A 25,571-nucleotide genomic window follows, 5' to 3' on the forward strand; every position below is an offset into this window, starting at 1 on the left:
CGGATCTGTCCTCCATTGAGCATGTTTGGGACTGGATGAAGCGTCGTCTCACGCGGTCTGCACGTCCAGCACGAACGCTGGTCCAACTGAGGCGCCAAGTGGAAATGGCATGGCAAGCCGTTCCACAGGACTACATCCAGCATCTCTACGGTCGTCTCCATGGGAGAATAGCAGCCTGCAGTGCTGCGAAAGGTGGATATACACTGTACTAGTGCCGACATTGTGCATGCTCTGTTGCCTGTTTCTATGTGCCTGTGGTTCTGTCAGTGTGATCATGTGATGTATCTGACCCCAGGAATGTGTCAATAAAGTTTCCCCTTCCTGGGACAATGAATTCACGGTGTTCTTATTTCAATTTCCAGGAGTGTATATGCCACATTGCACTGAGTGGAATAAAAGTTAAACTAAGGCTTAATGCTCTTAGCATAACGACACATCCTTGCATTGCATTGTGCAACGCATTCTTTTCTTAGCTGATCTGCTGGTGCACTGCGTTTCTACTTTCACCGCTTTAGAGCAGTACGAAGTATCCATAAAAAGTTGTTAGGGCCAGTTTAACGTCAAAGTCAGAAAATAACAAGATCATTTAAAGTTAGCATTGCATTTCAGATTCATGTTAGGTAAAGATCGTTTGCAGATAGTCCTATTCTCACGCTGCAGTGTTACATTCGTGTGTAATCGAATGTTAGTCAGTTTTCGTACTTAAAATCACAGAAACAAATTGGTAATTTATTTGTGAGGTAGCAGATTTTGCACCTTACGTGATGCTAAATCAGTACTAATACACCGAATAATAATTGTTAATTGGCCCACCGGTAGGAGAGAATGGACACAGGAAAGGAAGTTGTGTGTGTCGTATCAAACTAACGAAATGGCCGCAGAGGCTGGAACTCGGGCGGAACCCCTAAGGAAGGTGTTTGTGTCATGTCAAACTAACGGGATGGCCGCGGCCGGACCCCTTTGTCGGCTGGCACTTCAAACCACCAAAGACGTTGGGAGAGGCTGGGCCATCACAACAAGAAGTGAGAAGGAGCTATATGCGAAAGAGAGAAAGACGATTTCGCGACACAGTGGAAAATCTGGGGAAGACTGTGACAGGATTGGCGCAAAGCGCGTAGAAATACGTATTAAAAGTTTGGCGGCAACAGTAACCGCGGAAGAATTCTCTGTCGTGGTTGGGTACAAACGCGCACGGATACATGGAAGTCCGTGTCGTGATTGGCTACCAACGCGCACGGATCCATGAAGCGAAGAACGGCCACGTTTGCAAAAACTCTGAAGGAGGACTCTGGGGACGGCTGTGGAGTAGAGCAGTCGCGGTGTCTGGCTGCCCTACTTGAAGAGCATGGAGAGAAGTAGGTTGGAGTCCAGTGGTTACTCTCCAATGGTGTAGAGAATACGACTCCACACACGCAGCATTATCTGTTCCTCTGAGGAGAGAAACAGATTTGTACTAACTTGTGGTGTTCATATGCAATATGAAGTGTACCTTTGCTGCCGCGCACTTGAGTCGACCAAGCACTCTTGGCATATGTGCAAGTAGCTTGAGTATTGACTAGTGACGGACTCCGCAATTGAACACTTACGTACAGGAGTTTACGAGCGCAAAACACGTCCACGTTGGAGATTAAAGCCAAGCTCGCTCACGGGAGAGACGGCATCACGACGTTGGCTGGGCCGACCGTCGCAATCATCACGGAGAATTACGGTGATATTGGCAATCATCAGCCAAAGTAGGGCACTGTAGTTCTAAATGAGTTCGTATTCCACTAGCTCTTTGACTGGCGCTGTCTGAGACTGTCCGTTCAGGCAGAACTGCAATAGAGACACTTGCGGGTTCAGTGTTGACTTAAGTTGTGCCAATGATAGGCTAGTTAGGTTAGCGAGTGTATTGGATTGTCATGTTAGGCTGGAAATGTATTGGATTGTCATGTTAGGCTAGAAATATTGCTCATCCTGTTTTCTGAATAAATCTTAATTTGGTATCATATGCTAATCATCGCATTATTGATTTCGTAGCTACCAATCACCATATTTTCGTTTAATAAGTAGAGTGTAATGATAATTTCGATGCAAATGATACTGGGGGCATAACCGCGCGTTTAAACAGAGCCAAATCACGTGCATTGTTCAGGATTACAACGCAGACACACACTAAGTTAAAGACCAGGAACCAGTTCAGTTCAGTAAGTTATAGTTCAGAATATTCTACATACCATTTATTTTTATTCAGAAAATTTACAGTTATATGCAGTTCCTTTTGGTTGGTTGGTTGAGTCGGAGGAGGAGACCAAACAACGAGGTCATCGGTTCCGTCGGATTAGGGAAGGACGGGGAACGAAGTCGGCCCTTTCAAAGGAACCATTCCGGAATTTGCCTGAAACGTTTTAGGAAAATCACAGAAATCGTAAATCAGGATGGCCGGACGCGTTTTGAACCATCGTCGTCCCTTTTGCGAGTCCAGTCAGTTAATTTTGTCCAGCGCAGCATCTAGTTTGCTATTTTTCACTGTGGAAGCATGTGAGTTTCATACAGGGTGAAAAGTATTTAAACCGACAAACTCTGGGAGGTTATAGGGGACACCAAAACAAATATTTTTCCCCAGTGTCATTTTTTCTTATGGGGCTTATTTAAATCGGTGGAGGCCGTATTACGCTCTTCAGTTGTTAGAGGCCGTATTACAATCTTCAGTTGTTAGAGGGCGTATTACGTTCTGCAGTTGTAGGCAACTGCTGTCCACCAGTGCAGTAGTACATTGTCTCTGTTTACTAATGGAGCGATACACCTGGAGTGAGTACACTGATATGGTTGGTGCGTACTACGTAGCGCACCACAACGGACGAGCTGCACAGCAAGTTTCTCGATAACAATATCCTAATAGCCGTACCCCGCATCATACGACCTTTGCTGCTGTGTACCAATGTCTGCATGAGACCGGGTCATTTAGCAGATTACCTGGACGGAGACGCCGTCGCACGGTAAGAACGCTGCAATTTGAGGAAGCTGTCTTGCAGCATGTGGAGCGGGATCCTTCAATCAGCACTCGTGCAATTGCACGTAATATGGGGACGAATCAGATAAATGTAAGAACAGTCCTTCGAGAGCAATTGTTACAACCATTTCACTTACAGCGTGTCCAGAACCTGGAACAGTTGATTATCCACCCAGAGCACAGTTTTCGCAGTGGTACCTGGAACAGTGTGAAATGCATCCTACATTTCCATCCTCTGTGTTGTTAACCGATGAAGCAACGTTCGGGCGTGATGGAGTCTTTAACATGCACAATTCGCATGTTTGGAGTGAGGATAACCCACATGCAACAATTACTAGCGCTCATCAAGTGCGGTTCTTCGTTAACGTGTGGGTCGGTGTTGTTGGGAACTGTTTATTTGGGCCGTATCTGCTACCTAGGCCATTAAATGTCAGGCACTATTACAATTTTCTCGCCAGAGCATTGCCAGAATTTCTGGAAGACGTCCCGCTGCCTATAAGACAACGCATGTGATTCCAACATGACGGGGTGCCGGCACATTTCAGTCGTCGTGTGCGTCGATTCCTGGACCGACCGTTCCCAGAAACGTGGATTGGCAGAGGTGGTCCTGTACCATGGCCTGCTCGATCCCCAGATATGTCCCTTCTGGACTCTTCTGTGTGGGAAGAGATGCGCAATCTTGTTCACGCAAGTCTTGTTGCATCAGAAGAGGATCTGGTTGCCCGGGTAGTAGTAGCAGCAGGAACAATTCAGGATACTCCTGCAGTTTTTGCTCGTGTCAGACAGAACATGATCCGACGGTGTAACCTTTGTTTACGTGACAATGGAGGCATTTTTGAAAATCTACTGTAATTGAAATTGGGTTGTGTTAATGTGTTGTCTCTTGGTCATAAAAAAAATGGAAAAGTGTTTGCTGGTTTAATTAATTTTCCGCCAGAGAAAATGTTCCTCTAGCGGTTTAATACTCCTCATAGGAAAAATGACATTAGGGAAAAATATTTGTTGTGATGTCTCCTACAGCCTGCCAGAGAGTGTCGGTTTAAATGATTTTCACCCTGTATATTGGCAGAAAGTGTGATTGTGTTGTGAGCACTGTGGAGCGCGTGCTCCAGTGGCAGGTGGAGACCGGTAGACACGCGGAGTGAGCTGTTGTGCGGCGGCCGCTGCAGGACGGATGGGTCGGCCTGTGCAGACGCGTCACGCCTCACCATGACGAATGACCGGCCGTGCGGCAAACGGGAAACGAATGGAGCGGAAACGACCGCCGCCGAGGAAGAACTGCCCACCGGCCCGTCCGCAGACACCTTCTGGCTCCGTGGTGGCGAGTACGTCGCTCATCCCTGTCTTCCTCAGTTAGCGACAAGCACCGAAAAATGGATCCCTTCTCGTTTCCAACTTTGACTGGGATTTTTATTCTATCGGTGACGTACTATAACACTTCCTACCTTGAGCTTATTTTCACAACCACGCATGTCTTTTACACGCAACGTCCTCGGGAAACTGTTTTGCATGCTGTAATCATTACCTAACCCTACACTTCTTTCTTTCTACTGCGCCGACATTCGGCAGTTTAGCCTTTCGCTTACACCGCTGCTCGTACTACATCTACATCTACATCCATACTCCGCAAGCCACCTGACGGTGTGTGCCGGAGGGTACCTTGAGTACTTCTATCGGTTCTCCCTTCTATTCCAGTGTCGTATTGTTCGTGGAGAGAAAGACCGTCGGTATGTCTCTGTGTGGGCTCTAATCTCTCTGATTTTATACTCATGCTCTCCTCTCGAGATATACGCAGGAGGGAGCAATATAGGTGCTTGACTCCTCGGTGAAGGTATGTTCTCGAAACTTCAACAATAGCCCGTGCCGAGCTACTGAGCGTCTCTCTTGCAGAGTCGTCCGCTGGAGCTTATCATCTCCGTAACGATTTCGCGATTACTAAATGATCCTGTAACGAAGTCGACTGCTCCCAGTTGGATCTTCTCTACCTCTTCTATCAACCCTATCTGGTACGGATCCCACACCGGTGACCAGTATTCAAGCATTGGGCGAACAAGTGTACTGTAACCTAGGATCCTTGCAGTGAATCTCAGTCTGCCTTCAGCTTTACCGACGATTAATTTAATATGGTCATTCCATTTTAAATCACTCCTAATGCCTACTCCCAGATAATTTATGAAATTAACTGCCTCCAGTTGCTGACCTGCTATATTGTAGATAAATCATAAAGGATCTTTCTTTCTATGTATTCGCAGCACGTAACACTTGTCTACATTGAGATTCAGTTGCCATTCCCAGCACCATGCGTTAATTCGTTGCAAATGGTTCAAATGGCTCTGAGTAGTATGGGACTCAACTTCTGAGGTCATCAGTCCCCTAGAACTTAGAACTACTTAAACCTAACGAATCTAAGGACATCACACACATCCATGCCCGAGGTAGGTTTGGAACTTGCGACCGTAGCGGTCACGAGGTTCCAGACCGAAGCGCCTAGAACCTCACGGCCACACCGGCCGGCCAATTCGTTGCAGATCCTCCTGCATTTCAGTACAATTTTCCATTGTTACAACCTCTCGATATACTACAGCATCATCTGCAAAAAGCGTCAGTGAACTTCCGATGTTATCCACAAGGTCGTTTATATATATTGTGACTAGCAACGGTCCTACTACACTCCCCTCCAGCACACCTGAAATCACTCTTACTTTGGAAGACTTCTCTCCACTGAGAATGACATGCTGCGTTCTGTTATATAGGAACTCATCAATCCAATCACACAATTGGTCTGATAGTCGACATTCTCTTACTTTGTTCATTAAACGACTGTGGGGAACTGTATCAACCCGATATTTTTGCTCTTGGCCGTTAACAGAAACACGCGGTGACATTACAATAAACAAGTACAGTGGTCACTGAGGAAACACGATACACTATCAACTATAGCATGTTAGGGGTGTGTTAAACAGCTTAACTGTCACCTCGCAAAGCGCGTTCTTCGTATCTGTAAAAGTGGTCCACTGTAGCTCTTTCTCAGAATACACCTCCAATTTTGTCGTGGATGCTGTCTGGAAGAAATGTCCGTCTACGACGTAAAGTTCAACGTGCATGCTGGCCGGAGTAGCCGAGCGGTTCTAGGCGCTTCAGTCTGGAACCGCACGACGGCTACGGTCGCGGGTTCGAATACTGCCTCGGGCATGGATGGGTGTGATGTCCTTAGGTTAGTTAGGTTTAAGTGGTTTTAAGTTCTAGGGGACTGATGACCTCAGAAGATAAGTCCCACAGTGCTCAGAACCATTTGAACCTTCAACTTGTATCTCATGTTCACACGATTATTATTTTACCTCTATTACTGCTGGATAATCATCCGGAATAGCATATAATAATCTGCATACACATAAAACATCATTGCACATGAACACTGCAGCGTCAATGAAGCACTTCATCTGGTGATATGGGCGGGTGGGAGTGGGAGGTGGGGGGGGACTGGTTAATGAAGTCCTGCAATTTGTATGTATTTTTGTATTCTGGCAGAAACTTTTTTCGAGATTTTTTTTAAAATTGAAGCTAATAATCCTTTCACATACGATAAGGCCAGTCTGATCGCCCTCGTTTCATCTCCCCCACCTGCGCTGTTCGGTGTCGTCGCACACCGCCTACTACAAAAAATGAAGTCAGGGCCGAATGCATCCCGGAAAAGACGCAAGTGGTGTAGGAGCAGATCGTTACAGTGAGGTTCACCGGTGATAATACCGTGTTCAAAGATTTAGAATTCAGTACGCCCATCCAACGTTAGGCCTCCACAGGACACTTGCACCACCAAGAGCACAATGTACGACCAAGTTACTGGGCGCATTACGTGTTACAACCTCGTGCTATGTAAGAGTACATACGGCATTGTCAGCATTATCGTTTGCACTGGAACACCCTACAGCTCCTTACTAACCTTGTAGCCAGCATGCGAACACGTTGCATATCATAGATCACTGTCAGTGGTGGTCACACACCCTATTAAGAACCATGACCCTCCTTTTGTTACGTGCAGAGCGCCATCATAAACCGCTGTGACTTAAGTATATATCTTGACATCGGAAAATGTTGTCAATTTCCGACAGTGTATTTCTTCATTTAGCTTCTGTGCTATACTGTAGCAGTTCTTCCTAGGTATGGTCCAAGTTCCATCTAACTATGTTACTTGGAGGTGGCGCATTATGCGAAATTACTTTCGTCCTGAGGCTTCGCACAGCAGCGTATACTTCAAGAGTTTCAACTTTGCGGATGTTGTGTCACTGCACAAAAGGCTGGGCTTGTTTCTTCAATTGGGATTTTATCCACAGTACAGGGATTAATATCGGTTTTTCAGTAAGTCATCCGCGAACGTCTCGTGTTACTTTCCCACTCATTTAATAATATTACAGGGATTTGAGAATATCTGAGACCCTCTTTCTGTGTTTTGAGAATAAGTAGTGTCTATCTCTAGATGGCGCAATGGAGAACATACGTATTCCAAGCTTCTGACTTCTAACATTAATTAGTTTGCCTCCCATAAACATTTCTAAATTTGGTGATGTTTATTCTAAATTTATATGTGCTTATTTACCATTTCTCCAGATACAAGAACAGCTCACTGAAAAACAATGTGTGTTTCGCGTAGTAAGAGCAGATAGAGTATCACTCTTCTTTCCATGTAACTCTCTAAGAGAAAACGCACCTACACTTATAGAACGTGTTGGAAAGATTGAATATATTGGTTATAAACTTGCATTACTTTAACAAATGTTAGGGATCTACATCTACATTTATACTCCGTAAGCCACCCAACGGTGTGTGGCGGAGGGCACTTTACGTGCCACTGTCATTACTTCCCTTTCCTGTTCCAGTCGCGTACGGTTCGCGGGAAGAACGACTGCCGAAAAGCCTCCGTGCGCGCTCGAATCTCTCTAATTTTACATTCGTGATCTCCTCGGGAGGTATAAGTAGGGGGAGGCAATATATTCGATACCTCATCCAGAAACGCACCCTCTCGAAACCTGGACAGCAAGCTACACCGCGATGCAGAGCGCTTCTCTTGCAGAGGCTGCCTTTGAGTTTGCTAAACATCTCCGTAACGCTATCACGCTTACCAAATAACGCTGTGACAAAACGCGCCGCTCTTCTTTGGATCTTCTCTGTCAACCCGACCTGGTACGGATCCCACACTGATGAGCAATACTCACTATAGGTCGAACGAGTGTTTTGTAAGCCACCTACTTTGTTGATGGACTACATTTTCTAAGGATTCTCCCAATGAATCTCAACCTGGCACCCGCCTTACCAAAAATTAATTTTATATGATCATTCCACTTCAAATCGTTCGGTATGCTTACTCCCAGATATTTTACAGAAGTAACTGCTACCAGTGTTTGTTCCGCTATCATATAATCATACAATAAAGGATCCTTCTTTCTATGTATTCGCAATACACTACATCTGTCTATGTTAAGGGTCAATTGCCACTCCATGCACCAAGTGCCTATCCGCTGCAGATCTTCCTGCATTTCGCTGCAATTTTCTAATGCTGCGACTTCTCTTTATACTATAGCATCACCCGCGAAATGCCGCATGGAACTTCCGACTGTGGCACGCGAGAGGTCAGTTTAACGTCTGCAGACGTCTCTCCATTGAGATCAACATGCTGTGTTCTGTTTGCTAAAAACTCTTCAACCAGGCACACAGCTGGTCTGATATTCCGTAGGCTCTTACTTTGTTTATCAGGCGACAGTGCGGAACAGTATCGAATGCCTTCCGGAAGTTAAGGAAAGTGGCATCTACCTTGGAGCCTGTATCTAATATTTTCTGGGTCTCATGAACAAATAAAGCGAGTTGGGTCTCACACGATCGCTGTTTCCGGAATCTATGTTGATTCCTAACTGCCGTTGTGGTACTGAAGTGTGCTTATTACCAAATATTTTCCTAGTAGAAGTCAGGTTACGTTGCTGTTTATTCACGGGTCAAAAATTTGTAAAGCAAGTGTAATATTTTTCGGCATTAGTATCAAAGAGATGCTAGGTAAGCCCTCAGATTAGGAGCAGACAAGCAGCTAAGGAACTTTGCATTTTCGTGGAACATGCTGATCAGTCGCTGTCACCTACGACTATAAAGCATTTTCTGTGCGAGATTTGGTGGGTTTTGGGAGTGGTCGGCTGTCCTGTCTCGTTGTGGACAAGTGAAGCTAACAGAGCGACCACTGGCCGGTGAGGCCGTGGTCGCAGCGGGCAGCCACCGGTTCCACACCGACTCTGTCCGCCGAATTTTAAATACGCACCGCGTCTCCCATTAAAATAAGCGATTTCACTTTCAAATTTATTCCGACTCGCATAAGTAAGTGCTGGTGTCAGTCCAGCTATTAGCGAATTCGAGGTCTCATTAATTGCAAACCTGGCTATCGCAAAAAAGAGCGCTTACTGGATAATTCTTTAAAGACGATCTCTCTGGACGCAACACGGTTACGCGAGATCGTCTGGTACTTACGTCACGCGTTTTCAAGGGCGTATGCAACTACCACGAAGGGAGAGGGGGAAGGGCGGTTGAGAAGGCGAAGAAAGAGAAGAGGGAAGTATAGAAAATGGAGAATTGGAGAGAGGTACGCATTCAGGAAAAGAATAGGGTAGAAACACTTCGGCTGCAGCCACTCAGGGGAACGCCCAGAAAGAATACAAAAGAGTGAAGAGAGACGAAGACCATTCAGCGTACAAAAGTACTTCTCATAGCCAGTCGGATGGCCACCATTCAGCCTCCGGCTACGCTCGTAAACCACAGCAGCGGATGGCAAGTCAATGGAACGCAGAGGGGACTTTAATTATTCGCGAAATATTACACAGTGAGCCTTATTACCTCCCTTTCCTCGCGAAGAATCGCACAACAAAAACAGAAACCTTCTCGGTGCGTGCAAACACAAATTATCGTTGCAAGCAGTTGCTTTTGCATCAGTTACATTTTGGTATCCTATCTAAGAGGAAAAAAAAAAGGTAGAAAACGTTTTTACTGCAGACAGTTTTTGTAGTCGTATCAGCAACTATAATAAATTATCGAAGACTCAAAACTAACTCGAAAAATCGGGCTCTAATGACGTGGTTCGTATCTCTGTGGCGGCACTGCTGCGAAGCTCTTGTTAATTAGATCTCTGAAGAACGTTTTATATTTTTCATACGTTTGTGATCGTACTTGCGTGGCAGTTACTCTTACTGGTAATTGTCATTTAATAAATATTTACGTTCGACAAGCACGAAAATGTATACACAATAGGAACCGCAATGTGAAAATGCAATGTCGCTTAGAAACACGTTTAGACTTACTGTATCACTTAAACTAATTACGCTACGATAAAGGAAAATACAGTCTGACTGAAAGAAAAATAAAACAAAGGACAAACGCCAGTACGACTCACACACTGTGAAGTTTGCGTACAAACGTAATTGTGTGATGTGACTACAAAAAGTACTCTTCTGACCGTAACACACACAACATATACTGAACCGCCAAAGAAACTGATATAGGCTTCCATATTCATATACAGAGACATGTAAACAGGCAGAATAGGGCGCTGCAGTCGGCAACGCCTATATAAGACAACATGTGTTTGGCGCAGTTGTTAGATCGGTTACTGCTGTTGCAATGGCAGGTTATCAAGAGTTACGTGAGTTTGAACTTGGTGTTATAGTCGGCGCACGAGCGATGGGACACAGTACCTCCGAGATAGCGATGAAGTAGGTATTTTCCTGTACGAGTATGTTATGAATGTATCGTGAATATCACGAATCAAAACAAAAAAAAAATGTTCAAATGTGTGTGAAATCTTATCGGACTTAACTGCTAATGTCATCAGTACCTAAGCTTACACACTACTTAACCTAAATTGTCCTAAGGACAAACACACACACCCATGCCCAAGGGAGGACTCGAACCTCCGCCAGGACCAGCCTCACAGTCCACGACTGCAGCGCCTTAAACCGCTAGGCTAATCCCGCACGGCTATCAGGAATCCGGTAAAACATCGAATCCCCGACATTGCTGGGGCCGGATAAAGATCCTGCAAGAACGGGACCAGTGACGACTGAAGAGAATCGTTCAACGTGACAGAAGTGAAGCTCTTCCGTAAAATGCTGCATTTTCAGTGCTGGGCCATCAAAAAGTGTCAGCGTGCAAACCAGTCAACGAAACACCATCGGTATGGGTTTTCGGAGCCGAAGGACAAGTCGTGTACCCTTGATGACTGCACGACACAAAGCTTTACGCCTCGCCTGGGTCCGTCGACACCGACATTGGGCTGTTGGTGACTGGAAACTAATTGCCTGGTCGGACGAGTCTCATATCGAGCGGACGGATGTGAACGGGTAGGGAGACGACCTCATGAATCCAACGACCCTGCATGTCAACCTGTTGGAGGCTCTATGATGATGTGGGGCGTGTGCAGTTGAAGTGATATGGGCCCCTGAAACGTCTAGATACGACTCTTACAGGAGAGACGTACTTAAGCATCCTGTATGATCACCTGCATCCATTCACGTCCAATGTCCATTTCGATGAATTTCGGCAATTCCATCAGGACAATGCGACACCTCGCACATCCAGAATTCTAGAGAGTGGCTACAGGAATATTCTTCAGAGTTTAAACACTTCCGCTGGCCACCAAACTACCCAGACATGAGCATTATTGAGCATATCCGGGATGGCTTTTAACGTGCTGTTCAGAAGACATCTCCATCCCCTTGCACTCTTATGGATCTATGGACGGCCTGGCAGGATTCATAGTGTCAGTTCCCTTCAGCGCTACTTCAGACAATATTCGAGTGCTCGCCATGTCGTGTTGCGGCACTTTGCGCTTTCTCGCGGGGGCCCTACACGATATTAGGCAGGTGTACAAGTATTTTTGACTCATCAGTGTAATAAGCACAGTCATAAAATTATAGCTGCGAAACTAATATCTATATTTAGAAATAAAACGCTATTTGGGTTCATAAGTTGCTTAATTTGTGAACAAATTCACGTTACTTAAAATCATGCGCTAGTTGATATCAAACAAGTATTCGCCTAGTAAGCAAGATCCTAGGTGCGCTACCGCACTGACATACTCTCCCTTCCCTTTTCAGTCGTGTTTCATTCACTGCAGCTTTTAAAGCTGTAGAGTAAAATGGGTCCAAAGTGTCGCGAAACTACAAAAGATGAAAGAGGAATCTGCATCAGGTTGTTTCGAAAAGGAAAAACTTTTCAAGAAATCGGACAATGTATTGTCAGATTACCAGTAAAGTAAAGACATATACGGGTTTATCAGAGCAAATCGTACGAAAACCAAACAGGAAGGGTCGTCCCGTAGTTCTACCTGAGTCGGGAAAACGCCAGGTACTTAGAGAAATCAAGAAAAATCCGAAACTGAGCGCTCCAAAATAACAAACACATACATGAAAGTCTGTTTCAGCACCGCGTGTGAGATATGTGCTTCATGAAGCTGGGTATCGAGGCCGAACGACCCTTTAAGGACCATACATCAGTAAAATCAACAGAAAGAAGCGAATAGTATTTGCAAGAGAACATAAGCCGATTTCTGACACAGTTGATCTGGGATGTTTGAGTCAAATGGGGGAGTAACAGTGTGGAGAAAAAAATAACTGTGAACTTGAAGAGAAAAATATTACAGCCTCCGTTAAACGTGGAGCAGGTTCAGTGCTTGTCTGGAGCTGCATTGATTTAAATGGTGTGTGGTATTTGTGTTTATTGATGGATTTATGGGCCACAAGGTTTATATAAACATCCTAAAAACAAATATATCCAGAAGTGTGAATAATATGTGTGTTCCTGGGGACTATATTTTCATACAAGATAATGACTCAAAACATACGACTCTAGATGCAAGACTATACCACCACCACCGCTATCCTCAGACATTCATTCAATATAGAATTTGTGCAGTGCAGTGGAAGAGATATGAGGAATCGTCAAATATACATTACAATTGATCTAAAGAAGGCTCTACTAGAGGAATGGCGTAGAATTACAGCGCAAATAACAGAATCTCTGGTGAAATACAAACCAAGGAGAGTGCAAATGATTATAAAGGGGAATGGAGGGCATACTGCGTATTACATATAACACTGTTTGTTCAGTGTCATTTGCAGTATTGCATACGAATACTTATTTTGCATCCCAGATTGCGCCAGCCCTAGTGGCCGAGCGGTTCTAGGCGCTTCAGTCCCGAACCGTGTGACTGCTACGGTTACAGGTTCGAATCCTGCCTCGGGCATGGATGTGTGTGATGTCCTTAGGTTAGTTAAGTTTAAGTGGTTCTAAGTTCTAGGGGACTTATGACCTCAGATGTTATAGTCCCATAGTGCTCAGAGTCATTCGTACCATCCCAAATTGCGTAACTTTACTTTTCAGTGTTTAACTATGTTTATGTAAAACTCTGTGTTCCTCTATTTTATTCTCATTTACCCTGTTCATTTTTGGAACACAACCTACGACCAGCTTAGAGAGAGAAGTGACGACAGTTTCTGCAGGACCTGACCATCATTTTTCAGGACAATGCTCAAGCACGTACAGTGCAATCTGTTACTGATTTGTTTCACTGATGGGGCTGCTAGGTGCTATACCACCTACTGCACTCCCCTGACTTAAGCCCTCGTAAGTTGAATTCGATTTCTAAAGTGAAGGAAAAACTTCACGGCATTCGCGTCAGAAGTGCTACAAATTCGTCGACCAATAGACCGCGCCGCTCGAACTTCAACGTAACTGGCGCAGCTGACAGTATCCTACGACTTCAACATCGCTGGCAACAGGTTATACACAATGCTGGTGACTACGTTGAAGGTCAGTAAAACTTTGAAGCACGTATCTACTTTGTAGGAGCTGTAATTAAATAGTTGCCACTATTAAAGTTCCAACCCTCGTATTTGGTTTCCAGATGATCTCATAAAATATGTTGAACCTATTACGGTTCTATTTAATACCATTGCAGCAGGACCGGGTAGCCGCGAGGTCAGTGGCGCCTTGTCACAGTCTGTGCGGCTCCCCACGTCGGAGGTTCGAGTCCTCCCTCGGGCATGGGGTTGTGTGTTTTCATAGCGTAAGTTATTTTAGATTAAGTAGTGTGTAGGCTTAGGGACCGATGACCTCAACAGTTTGGTTTCATGAGATCTCAGCACAAAAAAAAGTAATACCATAGCACACTAACAAATTCGGACTATACTTGGTGAATTCTGTACTGAATACGTGGAGGATAGAGCTACTGTTGTACTATCAGTTTATTGCAGGCCGCTGGAAAGATGACGTACCCTACTCGCCAACTGAATGAATAAGGGCAAATAGGTCATTCTAATTCCCACTGAAGAGCCAAAGAAACTCGTAAACCTGCCTAATATCATATAGGGTCACTGGAAGCACGCAGAAGTGACGCAACAGGACGTGGCCTGTACTAGATTAATGTCTGAAATAGTGCTGGAGGGAACTGACACCATGAATCATGCAGGGGTGTCCATTAATCCGTAAGGCTACGAGAGGGCGAAGAGCTCTTGTGAACAGCGCGTTGCAAGACATCCTGAATATGCTCAATAATGTTCATGTCTGGGGAGTTTGGTGGCCAGCGGAAGTGTAAACTCGGAAGAGTGTTCCTGGAACCACTCTGCAGCAATACTGGACGTGTGGGGTGTCGCATGGTCTTGTTGTAATTGCACAAGTCCGTCGAAATGCACACTGGAAATGAATGAAAGCAGGTGATCAGGCAGGATGCTTAAGTACGTGTCGCCTGTCAGTGTGGTATCTAGACCTATCAGGGACCCATATCACTCCAACTGCACACGTCCCAAAAAATTACAGAGCCTCCACCAGGTTGAACAGTCCTCTGCTGACATACAGGATCCATGGATTCATGGGGTTGTCCCCATACCCTTACACGTCCATCCGCTTGAAACAACTGAAGCGAGACTCGTCCAACCAGGCAACATGTTTCCTGTCATCAACAGCCCAGTGTCTGTGTTGACGCGCCCAGGCGAGGCGTAAAGCTTTGTGTCGTGCAGTCATCTGGGGTACACGACTGGGCCTTCGCCTCCGGAAGCCTGTATCGATTATGTTTCGTTGAATGGTTCGCACGCTGACACTTGTTGATGGCCCAGCATTGAAATCTGCAGCAATTTGCTGAAGGGTTGCACTTCTGTCGCCTCGAACGATTCCCTTGAGTTGCTGTTAGTCCTGTTCTTGTAGGATCATTTTCCCGCCGCAGCCGTTTCGGAGATTTGATATTTTAACGGATTTCTGAAATTCACGGTACACTCATGAAATGGACATACGGGAAATATCTCGCTTCATCCTTACCTCGGAGATGATGTGCCTATCTCTCCTGTGCCGACTATAACAACACGTTCAAACTCACTTAAATCTTGATAACATGCCCCACACTTGTTTTGTATAGGCTTCGCCGACCGCAGAGACGTATTCTGCTTATTTCCATATCTCTGTATTTGAATGCGCATGCCTATACCAGTTTCTTTGGCGCTTCAGTGTATTACACACCCCGTGCGCAGAACTTAAGGACGAATGTAACTTTCACATGATGCCAAGTACAGAGCTCAATGAAACTTGGACCATACATAGAAAGAACTGCTGCAGTCCTGTAGTATTGAAAGTAACTGAATGAATTACGCAATGAGATTTACAGAAATGGCAGCACTCGTGCTGACGTCTCTGAGGTTCATGACGGTCACCTCGAAGTTACAGATGTTGCGGCACGTTTCTTACTAGGTTATCTAATCACCTCCGATGGAAAAGTTACTAACATATTGCCCCATGTCACAGGAAAAATTTAGCAAATTTTCCCATATTACAGCAGATATTGTAACAAAATTCACGAATATAGGGAAGAAAGTCTAGGAGGATAAATAAGGAGGTAGGATTTTATACCCAGCATAAATGATTATCTTGGATTCTAAACACAGCACAAGCGATTCTTTCGCCATTACGTCAGAGAAAACCCACTAGGAGATTGGAAGTCTGACAACATGCAGGCTGTGATTTCTGTGAACTATTTTCAAGCTAGAAAGCTTATGGAATGTGTTACAGATTCCTGCAGGGTAGTACTTGTACTGTGACGTCATATAAATGTCGTTATCCTGTCATGTGGTTTACTTTGTTCCACTCCTAGTGGATAACATGTCTGCAGTCTTGATATAATGTGGGCGAAGCATGTTAGCTACAAATGGCTGATGGAATGTCCTTCTGGTTTACACATGTCCATACTGTTTACTATCTGCGGGTAACACTATAAGGGATTAGCATACACCACAAATAGCATGTTCTTTGTAAATAGTTTCTGTGCTGTCGCTTTCCTAACGGATGAATAACGTGCTTTAAATTCGTAGCAAAGTCTTCTTCTTGAGTATTCTGATAAGTGAACTCCAGAAGGCTTTACCATAATTCAATAAAATCTATAGACGCTAGATGGCTTTGCCGGCATACATCAGGTATCTGAATGCGGTATTCCCATTCTTGGGTAGTCACCAATATATTGTATAGACGACCAGTAACACAACCAGACCTTCAAATTTGAACATTGCAGACATTTGTGCTGAGTTCTTACATGACAGTACTGGACGTCAGTTCTGAATCAGCAATTTATGGAAACTCTGCAGACATGTGACTTCAGATACCTCTGGAAGCATGGATCACTCCACTGTAGCATTGCTTCGCTAACATGTTTTATCTGCTGAAAATCCGAAGCTGCCATGTGGAGTCCAGCGTAAGTCATAATAGCAGACCTTCGGTATCGTGAACGTTCGCAGCCTTGGCCAGCAAAAGACTTCCCGAACAAACATCCTTGCTGGAGGAGGCAAACCTATATTCATCTTAAATGATTCATAAATCCTGTGAAAACATCAGTGCCTGTGCCAAGCTAATAGTTTCGACTATCCCTTTCAGTCCAAATACTCCTCACTTAAAATGTTTTATTCTTAATGATTTTGACATGAAGGTTGCTGATTTAAACACAAAATTGACTAATTCGCTACATGTATGCGCTTTTGTGCTATGTCCATTTCTTATTTTGCTGTTTTGGATAGATGCCTTGCGTTTAGTTCGATCGAAAATATCTGAAAATTGTCAGCACTTTTCACCGTTCATCTAGTACACAGCGCCAATCAAAAGAGCTATTCTGACACGCTTAGAACTATCTGCAGTATGGATAAGTACAATTGTTACCTAGAAACCGTGGACTTAGGAAAGCGACTATGTGGGCCGCAATTGCTTTAGGTTGCTTACAAAGCCGCTGTAAAACCCATTTCAATGTAGAATTCTTTGACTGCGACAAAAAACTTGAAAAAAATCGAGTTACATTGTCTTTCGATGTTAAGACCCCACCAGTGGACATATGGTGTGACGCGGGGGGCATGGGAGGGGGGGGGGGGGGGGTGGCGAACGGTGAAACGTGAATTACATAATTTATCTATAATTTCTCTGGCATACTTGGAAACATCTTGGATATACATCAAGCCATTCCGTGTTATAGCTGTAGCGATTCTGAGTCAGGAATTGGCAAGATTCTGTTAGCGCTATGCGCACGTTTCTCGTGTCAATCGCTTGACAGTTATTGTGAGAGAGTGACTGAAATATTCTAGTAATGTATTCTGTTCTTGCTTGCGACCTTACTACAAAAGCAGCACCAGAGGTTTAAGTTCTAACCTCAAACGCGGATGCCTTGCATTTGTCCCGTCAGAGAGTTCGATTTTATCACATTAATTTTGTCAGTGAGATGCTTATTGAGAATAGTCAGTTTTTTGCAAGTGTACACAATAACGAAGTGTGAAAGCTGGCATCTCACCATAGGCTTTGGTTAAAACCGAAAGCAGTTTTGAAATACATGAACGTTGTGGACAATATCATTCTCGAGACTTACACAGGTTTGAAAAGTATATTATCAACCAATTATGTAAACACATTGTACTTGAGAGATAAACTACCGCTAAGCATATGAAATTATCGTATTGTTTCAAGCTGGTCCTTCTTCCACACTCCCTCCGATATCGGGTTTCACCTACTTGTTTTTATTTTCCTCATATACTTGCGATGATGACGCGAACGACCACAAGAAAAAGATCGCATGGTGTCCTGTCTGGCGGTCTTGAAGATCAGGAATGCAAGGCAGTGTGTCGGGGTCCTGCGCGCCATATCCAGCGTTGAGCTGCAAAACTGGAGTTTTCCATAACTTCAGGAGGACTCTGACTTGTTTTCCCAACACGATGGATCTCCACCACACTTGCGCAACGACGTACGTCAGTTTCTCAATGACGCCCTGCCTCAGCTGATGAATTTAGCTGTCATCTAGATGTTGATCGTTCTGCTGCTGCTCGGAATACTGTTAATTGCCGTGGTGCGGCCATATTCACGACGGAAATCTTTTGACATGAGTATAAATGAAAGCTTCGCCAATGCACTGCCCTTTTATTCTTTGTGCACGCGATGCTACGCCATTGTATATTTGCATATCGCTATCCCATGACTTTTGTAACCTCAATATATGTGCTCCAAGCCATTAGGGGCAAATTTCATGTATGATAGCGGTTCCTAAACTGAACTCTATAAGGTAAACAACTTGTGTCATTCTTGAAAATTGATCGTTTAATGCCGGCCGCGGTGGTCTAGCGGTTCTAGGCGCTCAGTCCGGAACCGCGCGACTGCTACGGTCGCAGGTTCAAATCCTGCCTCGGGCGTGAATGTGTGTGATGTCCTTAGGTTAGTTAGGTTTAAGTAGTTCTAAGTTCTAGGGGACTGATGACCACAGATGTTAAGTCCCATAGTGCTCAGAGCCATTTTTTGATCGTTTAATGTTTTATGCCAGACCTCCGGCGGTGCGGCCAAACGAGGCAACAGAGTGGTATAGAGGGCCGAGGGGGTTGGATACGCACCGCTCGGGGGATAAACTAGACAGCAACCACCAGGCTGGCGTGAAGCCCCAAGGGGGCGTTGATGTGAGCGGCATTGACTGAGCTGACGTTGCGGACTTCGTGTGTCGGCGATACGGCCATAGAATTAGTGGATTCTGAAAGTGGCAGCTACGTTAATTACAAATAAGTTGTCCGAAGTAATGGCTCTGAGCACTATGGGACTTCTGAGACCACCAGTCCCCTAGAACTAATTAAACCTACCTAACATAAGGACATCACACACATCCATGCCCGAGGCAGGATTCGAACCTGCGACCGTAGCGATCTCGCGGTCCCAGACTGTAGTGCCTAGAACCGCTCGGCCACCCCGGCCGGCTGTCCGAAGTAATGTTATTGACGAAGAGACTTCCGTTGCGTCACTACACCCAGCAGTTGCAGTGAAGCCTTAAAATTAAAACTCAGATGCATATTTTTAAATTTATCTATCTCTCGGGATCATCATCAGTCTGCATCTACACAGATCTGAAGATGATCCAGAGAGATAGAAACGTGTCATGTCTTTAAGAACTGTACAACTGAGTCTGAAGAAGAAATGAAATTTGTTCTAAATATCAATACAGACGCCTATAGTGATTTAATTTTTGTTAAAAGGAATTTGTGGTTCTCGCAACGTTACATATGTTAATTTGTTCATAGGTTGAATTCCAATTTCGAAACAAACAATTCCAGCCAGCATAAATATTTTATTTACATTTTGTAATGTTTGATATGTCTATTGTGAATTATTGTGAAATACATTCCACACAATCAAATAAATTCTCTCTCCCCTTCCGCATGATGTAAAATCAATGGCCGGAACCTCTTTTTTTCTAGCCGACATCCCCCGCAGGCGGGACAGCGATCGCCGTAATTAACGTACAGAACACAGCCAGATACTGTTTACTGTATGTGTTATCTGAACCGGTCTTATTCATTAAATGCGACTGTTCTCGGATTTTAACTTCCCTGGTCGCAAAATGTTACTAGTTAAAAGAACCACTCGGCACCAAAGCCAACATAAACTCTTTAGTTCATGATTGACTTATATTTTTAGCAACAACCTGAGTGTAGATGCCTACATATTAACCCCTAAAATTTGTTTTGACTAAAGACACTGCTTCAAGCAGACCTTGATTTGCAGCTTTTAAATGTATACAAAAATTCGTGACTGTGGTCAACTGTTATATATCAACTGCGAGTGACATTACGACATATTAAACACTAACACCTTAAACTTTGCATTCTGAACAGTAAAGATTCATTCGTCATAAATGAAGAACTTATGAATGTTTCTAGATACATGCAACCACCTTTTCATAATAGCTCTGACATCAATGACACTCTGTTTCAGATATTTTGTAAAACTCCACCGATTGTGTCTAAAGGACTTCAACTTAACTCTGTCGAATCAGACCTCAGTCAGGACTGCACAAAAAGTAAATCATAATACGGCATTAGCGCGTTGTGCAATTAGTGGACTATAATATGCTGAAAGCTTTTGACAATGTTGACTGCAATACTTTCCTTCAAATTCTGAAGGTGGCAGGGTTAAAAATACAGGGAACGAAAGGCTATTTACAATTTGTACAGAAACCAGATGGCAGATATAAGGGTCGAGGGACATCAAAGGGAAGCAGTGGTTGGGAAGGGAGTGAGACAGGGTTGTAGCCTCTCCCCGATGTTATTCAATCTGTATATTGAGCAAGCAGTAAAGGCAACAAAAGAAAAATTCGGAGTAGTTATTAAAATCCATTGAGAAGAAATAAAAACTTTGAGGTTCGCCGATGACATTGTAATTCTGTTAGAGACAGCAAAGGACTTGGAAGAGCAGTTGAACGGAATGGGCAGTGTCTTGAAAGGAAGATATAAGATGAACATCGACAGAAGCAAAACGAGGATAATGGAATGTAGTCGAGTTAACTCGGTGATGTTAAGGGAATTAGATTAGGAAGTGAGGCACTTAAAGTAGTAAACGAGTTTTGCTATTTGGGGAGCAAAATAACTGATGATGGTCGAAGTAGAGAGGATATAAAATGTAGGCTGGCAATGGCAAGGAAAGCGTTTCTGAAGAAGAGAATTTTGGTAGCATCGAGTATAGATTTAAGTGTCAGGAAGTCGTTTCTGAAGGAATTTGTATGGAGTATAGCCACGTATGGAAGTGAAACATGGATGATAAATAGTTTGGACAAGAAGAGAATAGAAGCTTTCGAAATGTGGTGTTAAGGAAGAGTGCTGAAGATTAGATGGGTAGATCACGTAACCAATGAGGAGGAATTGAATAGAATTGGGGAGAGGAGGAGTTTGTGACACAACTTGACTAGAAGAAGGGATCGGTTGGTAGGACATGTTCTGAGGCATCAAGAGATCACCAGTTTAGTATTTGAGGGCAGCGTGGAGGGTAAAAATCGTGGAGGGAGACCAAGAGATTCAGAAGGATGTAGGCTGCAGTACGTACTGGGACATGAAGCAGCTGGCACAGGATAGAGTAGGATGGAGGGCTGCATCAAACCAGCCTCAGGACTGAAGACCATAACAACAACAACAATATGCTGATGAAGTGCAAATCGTATCTCGTGCATTATGGGTGGCACGTTCCCTTCATTAAACTTTCCACTCCGTATTAACAGTTTTCGCGATTTTTCATGCTGTAGCAAAATTACCTAAAAAACACCATAATTTTCTCGGGATTCAACTGCGCAGATTTCGTTCCAAGATGGATTAACTGAGTATTTTCTGTTCCATTAAATTAAACCGATGCCGCATAGTGCATTATTCTTTATATCTCTTGCCGAGCAGATGTGCAACAACGAGTATCGATCTAATAAAAATGTAATTTCGTGCGAAAACAAAGTGGTCCGAAATACATTCCGCGTTTTTAAACCTCCGACATATGTAGGAGCTTCTAAACAATTGAAAATCAGAGGTTAAAAATTGTACCGTGTGACGCACAACTCTAAACGATGGATATTTTGTGGCTTCTGCATGAACCACGGAAAAACGGTGAGCGGGACTGTCACGCTGGACATTTCAACCGAGATTTGAATCTTTGCAGCCTTTTCGAAATTCCGATTCTCTTAATTATGTTCAAATGTTAAAAAAGTCAAATAAGCTATTTCAAAGCCATTACCTTTACTTTTTTAAACAGATAAGCAATTTCAAAGGCATTACGTTTACTTTTTTCTTTCTTCTACTATCACATATTTAGATAAATCTAATTACTGGCCAACCTTCAGGGCTAGTGGGAAATAACTCTAAAGATAGTGGACCATTTTAATCCTTAATGGGTAATTAATTCGGGACTGAGATGAGATACAAGAAAATGTTTTAGATAAATGTTGTAGGTGGCAAAGAGGGTCACATATTGCTACTAATGGCCGTGCCGTTGAACGCAATTTTCGAGGTGATTTGGAGGTTAAGGTGAAAGTAAGAGCTCTCATATTTGATTCTAGATTTGAAAAGAACGAAAAATGTTCCATACAAAATGATACATTATTCAAGGTCATGGCAAGGTTCAGTCAAGGTCAAATAAGCAAACGTGTATTTAGTTCTAGTAGGATTAACTCGGAGTAGTAGAGGGGCGCAACGAAATACAATGTTAGATGCAGATTGGAAGAAGTATAAGATGTCACGAAACATTACCAATAACCATGATTTTAAAGGTTATTACCGTAAGCCATTCTAAGGTTAAATTTTTTTCATGGAAATTCCTGTTTGCGACATCAGATTTGGAAAGAGCGAACAGCCGTTTGACCTTTAAGTTTTAATCACCGTGTTTATTGGCAAAAATAAATACAACACAGCGTATAAACGTAATTGTGGCATTTGCAAGACTGAAAAGAACATAAATAAAACGTATGTCATTGATATACAAGTCCTCTAACGAGACCCCTCGCCTCTCATTTTTGTGATGCCCCTTACAGTTTGTATCTAGCATAGTATTTTGCTTTATCCCTCCTCTGTTCTAATTTAATTCCTACTGGAACTATAAACACATTTGCTTATTTGATCTTCATTGATCTAGCCGAGCCCGTGAATAATGAATCATTTTATACGCGAAATTTGTAGCTCTTTTCAAATTTTGAATCAAATATCTGGATTCCCGTTTAAAAAGATCACTAACTTCAAGATCACCTTGAGAATCACGTTCGAGTTCATGGCCATTAGTAGCAGTGTCTCACTCTCTTTGCCACCTCCAACTTTAGTCTAAATCATTTTGATGTATCTCATCTCCATCCAGAGTATAAAAGCATAATGCTGATATCTGAGAAGACCCCCAATTAGCCGTGCAGTCGACTGACTCAAAAGGCGCTCTCGCTTAACGCAAATTTAAAGCTTCCTCTGGCAACGTGTGTACTTTGTGTTTTAAGTATACCTGTTTGATAAAATTGACTGATCAAAATTTGTGAAGTATAGGGATTTTGCATTTCTTGCATATGTGGGACACGAAATCATCTGAATGGTTAATTTTTATATTTTGCGTAACTTAGTGTAGGTAATTAGGCAATCAACCACAGATGGGTACCAATTTGAAAGTTGTGTTGAACACAAGCACTGAAGCTGCCATGTATGCGATATGCTATCAGTGCTCATTAAAGACTATCGGCCCTTTATTTTGAAATTTTCTCGACATTTCCAGCAGGTCGTCGTCTATACGTATACTCGATAAAGCTTCGTCGATACTGATAAACATGTTATTTCGACAAAATTCCGTAGATTTGCAGTGTAAGTCAGTCAAGCTTGTTTCTGTGGACGTTACGTTGTCTTTCAGAGACAGAAAAATAGCATGCGTGGCTGGAAATAGCATCACTTGTTCACAGTTCTGTTTCAAAGAAATAAAAATCGGAGAGTTGAGAAGTGCAGATTTCTGGAAGAGTTACAATCATCTCCGTCTCATTCTATAAGAAATTGTTTCTCGTTATCTGTGTTAGGAGACGACAGACACTTACTTTAGTGAATGCGTTGTACCAGGTCTCCACGATCTTTTCTGTCCAGACTTGAGTACACTATGTTTGATTCCGGATCTTACCTGGAAAAGAAAAGCAGAATTATTAAACATTTAAAAATTAAAGGACGTGAATACATATATAACTTACATATCTTGAAAAATTGTAGGAAAGCTGAATATGACAGAGAATTTCATAGATTTTAAAGATGAACATGCATCCCCATCATAATTTTAATGGAGGAGAAACATGTAAAGCCATATTGACATGAATTGTATTTAAATGGTGTCATTTAGCTTAGTAATTAGCAGCAATCGTTAATGGAGGGTGTTTTCCGAACTCTTAAAGAAATGCGTCTCTATAAGGTTGATTTACCAGCTAATATACCCATTTCTTAATACCTTCGAAGAGACTAGACGTGTTTCTTGTTGTAACACAAAAGAAAAGTCTCATTTTCGATTGAAACTAGCAAACTCAGTGGTAGTTTTGAATACTTCTTTTTTTCTTATTTTACTTCCTTCTTTCTTAGAACCCAGATGAAGTGAGCCCATTTTCAATATTCTGTGATTGCTGCAGGGTAAGGTAACGGCTAGAGAAGCTAACACTGAAATGTTTTGCTTGACGGCTGAATTCCATGGTTGCTCATTTTTCGTAATGGTGCCAATACCAAGATCTCGGGAACTGTAATCTTTCGGCAGCAATACTTTAAATAAAGCACATAAACACCGAAAACCCCGTGCACTAAACGATGTCAATAGGGTCATTTCACCAGGAAATCTCTGACATATCAAACGAAGTGCTGAGGCGTGTTTTGTACAGCTTGAACAGTAAATTATGATGATGATGATGATGATTGGTTTGTAGGGGGCTCAACTGCGCGGTCATCAACATAATTTTTTCACAGTCCAATTTTTGCACAACCCAACTAGTCACAAATGATGATGATGATGAGGAGAAAGAGAACAACACAAACTCCCAGTCCCCGGGTAGAGAAAGTCCCCAACCCGTCCGGGAATCGAAGCCTGAACCCCATGATCCAGAGGCAGCAGCGCTAGCCACTAGACCACGAGCTGCGGACTTCAACAGTAAAGTAGACACCACGAAGACGACATCGCCTCAGACCCGTAGACTTTGTTTTACAGGCTTCTTTCTTGTTATGCCGACCTTCACCGACACAGTTTTGGGGATTTTTAAGTGATGTTTCCTGAGTATTTTTGTATGAGAGACCAGTAGACTATGGTAGTTCGTTAAAGAGTAATAATATAATTAAGCTCACCGGACAAAAGAGTTAGACACTCCGCTTTGCACACACAGGCGAGTCGTTAAAACTTTACAGATAGCTCTGCTCGTACGTGAAGGAAGTAATCGTCAGTGAGACATGACTAAATGTCAGGACGTGATAGAGTGGCAAAATGGGGAAATCGAGTTTGGCCGTGTGAAGTTGCTGGATTTGTTGGTGTTTCGCGGCGAACTGTTCAGCGTGTTTACAAGCAGTGGCGTAAGGTACGTGGCCACGAAAAATGCCAGAACAATTGTGGTCGGAAAAAGGACCTGACTGAAAGGGATCGAAGACGCCTTTCACAGCTTCTGAATGAAAATCGCTTGCAAAACCGATTGGAAATACTGCAGGCAGTGAATGAAGATCTATTAGCAAGATAACAAGATAACATTTCGGCGGGAACTGCATGCAATGAATATTTG

Source organism: Schistocerca serialis, chromosome 1 (genome assembly GCF_023864345.2).
Source record: "Schistocerca serialis cubense isolate TAMUIC-IGC-003099 chromosome 1, iqSchSeri2.2, whole genome shotgun sequence".
Taxonomy (NCBI): Eukaryota; Metazoa; Arthropoda; class Insecta; order Orthoptera; family Acrididae; genus Schistocerca; species Schistocerca serialis.